Consider the following 5450-nt stretch of genomic DNA (forward strand, 5'->3'; position numbering starts at 1 on the left):
AAAGAAAAAATAAATCCTGCAGGACAGGAAACTCATTCTGAAGGCTTGGGATCTTTGAGATCCACCCCTCTGAAATCAAACCGACCAAACAAAGAAACAGAAGAGGCTACAGCAATAAAAGAACACATGGACAAGGAAAGGTAGTCCAGTTTATGGATCATTGTGCCCACGGACAAATAGAACACAAGAGATAAAGACATGATTGAAGACAGCACCCGAGCTGAGCCAGTGCTTCTGCAGGGCTTCACCCACAGGGGCTCTGAGGGAGTCAGGGTCACCTGGAGGCTTCCCATCACTCTTCTACCCTAGTGTTCCCAGCACATGCTCTTCCTAGAGGTCAGTGCACGCCATATGCACATACGGAAAGATCCCACTGAAGGCCATGGGTAGTCACAATCAATCACAGAAGGGATAAAGAGCCTTTCCATCAGAGAAGCATTACTGAATGGATGCAGCCCAGGGTGGAGCAATATCACATTTAAGACAACCAGGGAAGCAAATGCTGTCGTCCAGTAGGGGCTAAAAAAAGTGTTTGAAAAACTACAGCATCATCTTAGGCACCAGAATTCAGCACCAGAATTCAGCAGTAAAATTGCCCATTTTTCCCCTGGTATATGAACTTATGAACTTAGGTTTTCTTTGAGGAAGAAGGGAAAAAGAAATAACAATGACATTTTAATTGTTTAATCTGGTTATTCTCCCACCCTTAAAAGCTGTCAAAAATAGCTCTTGACAGATATTTTCATCTTCTGGTATAAAAGAGAAATGTTCACAAACACCCTTGTGTGTATGTCCCAGTGACTTGAGTCTCAAAGCAGCAATACCAACTGTTTTTTATGCCATTAATATAATAATTCAAATGGGATCCACCCAAACCCCAGGACTTGTGCTGACAGAGAGCTGGGGTTTGGGGAGGTATCTGGGGCCACACGTTTCCCCCTTGGCTGTGAAGAGGGTTTGTCCCGTGGGAGTTCCACTCCAGCCACAGAAGCTCCTGTTTGGTGCAGCCCTGGCCCTCAGCTCCCTCCGGGTGCTGCTGGCTGGGGACTCTCTTTCCCAGGTCCACCTCTGGCTTCATCTTCACAGAGTGTGGTGACACCTCCCACAGGTGGCTCCCATGGCCCATCTGTAACGTGTGCCTGTAACTGTTAGGCTTCCATAATTTCATTTTTGAAGATCTCTTGGCAGTGATCCTGTGGTGTGCTTTTCACCTAAGAAAGAAATATCTGTGACATTTGTTGCTTCTGAACCTTCCGTGCCCTGTACAGAACCATGCAGCTCCACGCAACCCAGTAGTTCATGATTTTTCTGAGATTCAAGTTCAAGTTAAAGGCACAGTGAGGCCGACGTGGGTGCTGGGAGGCAGCTGAGCCACCTACCCTTGGACATTGCCCAGGTCTTACTGCACCTGATAAAGCAAGAAATGGGATAAGGTGGGAAAAGGCACTGAGAAAGAACAGAGAAGGAAACCAGCCAGAGTGCTCCCCACAGCTGTGGTAGAGCTCAGACCTTTTCTGGGGCGGAGGGCCTCCTTGTGGGCTGCTGGCCGGTGACGTTCCAAGCTCCTGGCTTCAATCCAGCCATGTTTTCCAAACCACCGCCTTTAGTAAATTTTTAGGTGAGAAATTCATGTAACTGGTATCTTCTGTTTCCAGTAATAATCCTTTATTGCAACACTTTTAAAAGTCACGGAGGTCCCACAGAGCACTTTTATCATTTTATATTGTTTTGGTCACTTTTATGAGTGGGCAAAGCGTTTAACCAACTTTTAATCTCGGGGCCCTTTCCTTAGGTACAATATTTTCTGAATTCCAAATGAAGACTTAGAAATGTTTACGTATTTCTAAAGCATCTAACAAATAAAAAATGGTAGAGCTTCACATATTATCATAACCAATATATTCCTAGCAATGGTACTATGTTTTCCAAACCACCAGACCTTAGTGAGAGGGGCAGTATTGCTTCACAGTTTTGCAAATCCCTTCAGGGTCCGGCCTCCTGGAAGATAGCTGTGTCCTCATATTGTTCCTGTGTTCATGAAAAACAAGAGCACAGCCCACACCCAGGTCAAAAGTCAGGAGGGGGGACAGTGGAGAATGGGATAGACAGCAGAATACATCAGTCACTAGAAAGGCAATTTGTAAATCAATGGAAATGTAACTGATGTGACACAGCAATCTGTATACAGGGTAAAAATGGGAGTTCATAACCCATTTGAATCAATCTGTGAAATATGGTATATTATGTAATGTTTTGAACAACCAACAATAAAATAATTTAAAAAAAAAGTCAGTGCCAGGACAGGAAGCCCCCATCCTGTCACCCCGGTACCCGCTTCCCTCTCCAGGACACTGACCTCCCAGCTCAGCATGCCTGGGGAGTTGTTACCAGATGCACACTTTGAACCCACCCCTCAAGGCAGGGAGCCGAAGCCAGGGTGTGAGCTGGACCCCACTCCCCTCCCTGCATGCATCCAGGTGCCCTCTGTTCTAACCTTCCACATTCAAAAAAGGGTGATCATCACACAGATATTTGGAAAAGGGGGACTTTAGTAAACTTTTCAAGTAGTTGTTGAGATTTTTTTTTTTTGATATTATACCCAAATGTAACAAGTGTTAGGTGCTTAAAGGTTAGTTGCAAAGTGCAATCTAAAAGTACATTCATGTCCATTTCCCTTCCTTTTCTCTGGCTGGAGCTCCAATGCCCATCTTATGAATGTGAGACAGACTTGAGATGGATACTTACATGTCTTAGATGGAAAACAGAAAATTAGAAAAAGCCTGTATTTCTTATGCAAATTGAAGTAACTATACTAGTTCTGGGATTGCCCTTACTGCTAGCTTTATTTTATTTAAAACAAAACGAGATCTCAACATGTTAAGTCACTATGACTTCAGTTTTCTCTCACTGTTGGCCAAACCTGATTCTGACACAAACATATTAAGTAATACTTTTAAACTCCTATTTCTCAAGTCATCCACTTTATAAATGAAACTGAATATATCGATCTCTTCTGTGAAAGAAGAACAAGTCAGCACATTTTACTTCCCTCTTCTTTTCAATCCCCACTCATCAATTTGCTGTATCCATTTGCTGACTTCTGGATTTATCTCAATCCACAATTGCCAAATTACTTGCACATTTTTTTTAATCTTTTATTTCAAGTGGCATGTAAGGACATTTTAACTCCAATGTTTTGTCATATGCTATGTTTAATTGCATTTAATGTTTCCTGATTTTTTTTTTCATACAGATGATCTGCTCATTTGTGATTTAATCTTTTGTTTGGCCTTAACCTATATTGGTATCATTCAGGGTTGGATTTGTTGCAGGTGTTTGAAATCAGAAAATAACCAGGGCTCAATTAAGGTAGGTGTTGATTTCTATCTTCAAAAAGAAGTCTGGCGGTGGGCGGACTAGGGCTGTGATGGCTGCGGAGGTCCTCTGAGCTCCAGACTGCCAGGGAAGGGTGGGGAGTGCCTTACGGGGCAGAGAGCGCACTTCCTGCAGTGCCTTGTCCAGAACTTGGTCAACATGGCCACAGCTGGAGGGAAGGGAGACTGGAAAGGGTGGCTTTAAATCTTGATGGCTTCATGCCACTTAAAATTCGAGTCATATGTCTCAGGAAAAAGGAAGTCGGGGCAGACAGAAAGCAGGCTGGGCGGTACCTTCAAACGTGTATCCACAGCACGTCTATTGCTCTCGAAAATGTGCATAGTGTCTCCTTTACAAATAAAGGACATCAACTTGACATGGGAAACCTACAAAGCATGTTCTGCTCTTACCACTGCCCACCTGTGTCTTGGTTCTCTGTGGATCCCGTCCTGTGGAGGTTGTGGAGGCTGGAGGTTCTCTCTGAGTGGCAGGAATCAACGGTCAGTACCCCTCTCCACCCTACAGACCCCACACGCTCTCCACCAAGGGGCTCCATGCTGTTCTACCTCAGGCGCTTGCTCCAGTTCTGACCCCGAATCTGTGGTCTTGCGTCTTCAGCGGCCCCCTGGGTGGAAGTCTTGCGTCTTTCCTTGACTCTCACGGCCTGACCCCCCTACAGGTCACAGGCTGGTTACTTTCTGGAATGCCTCTCAGTTTGCTGTATCCGATGGCCAGACTTGGGCTGTGAGGTCATCACAGTAGTGACCGTGTGACCTTTCCTGCATCTCATGCTGGGTAGGTGCCGTCTGTCTGTTAGTGCAGTTGGCCTTAGGCCCGAGGCTGAGGTCGAGCGCTGTCTCTCAGGTGTCTCCCCTGAATGGGGACTGTCAGTAGGGAGGTGCTCTGGGAACACAGAGGATCATGTTCTTGTAACTGTCCCCCGTGAGCCTCAGCATCACTGGACATTTCCTGGGTGATTCACAGTCGCATTCCACGGATGGAGGAAAAAAGGCTTCTCTGCTCTCTACTTATCTATGTCAACAGAGCTCAGGGATTCCCATTTTATGCCACATTATCATCATTATCTCGCTCAAGTTGTCAGACGTGGCTAGTGGGGCCCTTCATGCTAGCTTCTGTGTTGTTTTGGCATGTGCTGAAGGTCACTTTCTGGGACAATGAGGGTCTCAGTTCTTCTCAGACCCTCAGTTCTTCAGTCCCTCGGGGCCATTCCTCCATGGAGAGTTTTTCTTTTCTTTTTTGGGGGGTGGGGTGGGGCCCTGGTATTTGACAATGAGCACTAATGCTTTGTTATTAAAATACACACTGGGCTTTATTTAAAATTAAGAAGGGTTGGCATTCAAACTGGGAAGACGCCAATAAGAATGTTCAAAACATGGAAAAGAAAACAGAAGAAAATACAACTCACAGCAACATAAATCAGTGCTGCTGACGTCTACATGCCGGTGTCCAACGTTTCTTTACTTTCTGTCTCAAATCAAAAAAGGAAGCATTGAGGCCGACTTTTAAAAGTGAAGCATTTTGCGTGGAAATTGATCAGCCATGTTGGGTGTTTGTTAAAGCGAGATTAAAACTCGGTAAGGAAGGATCAAAACCTGTTTTGCACACTGGTAACCCCAATCTGGAAGATGCCCTCTACTTCTACACAGACTGTGAAGACGTCTTCCAGACTCAGTATCCATATCCATAAAAATAAACACTAATGAGGAGTGCTTCTGCCTTCCCTGGTCGCTGGGTCAGAGTATTCTGCATCATAGTTTCACACTCTGCCAGCTTCCACCAGTTACCCACATCATTGTGGGTATCTAAGCCCAATTCTTTCCACTCCAACCTGCTGATTCTGACCTAGTCAAAATGGGATGGGTGGTTCTCTCCATCTACACTGTTTACCTGCTTACAGACCTGAAGCTTGGTGGCCCGGCACACTCCTTTGAACAACAGTGTTCCCTTGAAGTCTGGGGGCAGGCTTGCAGAAGGCATCAGGCCTTCCTTCTGCAGATGGCTGACAAGGGAATCCCGTGGGCCTCTGCACTTCATAGCATCAGAGGATCAAGTTG

The 5450-nt window shown here is 45.4% G+C and overlaps 1 long non-coding RNA gene across 1 annotated transcript; it reads right to left on the reverse strand.

Moving 5' to 3' along the window:
* Window positions 1-776: 776 nt before the first annotated feature.
* LOC308635162 lies at window positions 777-4066 on the reverse strand. The gene is made up of 4 exons (XR_014019153.1): window positions 3942-4066; window positions 3796-3855; window positions 1940-2028; window positions 777-1211 (listed from the first exon to the last, which is right to left on the reverse strand). It is a non-coding gene; the product is annotated as an uncharacterized lncRNA (long non-coding RNA).
* Window positions 4067-5450: the final 1384 nt, after the last annotated feature.

Source organism: Spermophilus citellus, assembly GCF_964194105.1.
Source record: "Spermophilus citellus genome assembly, chromosome: 16".
NCBI classification, from domain to species: Eukaryota; Metazoa; Chordata; class Mammalia; order Rodentia; family Sciuridae; genus Spermophilus; species Spermophilus citellus.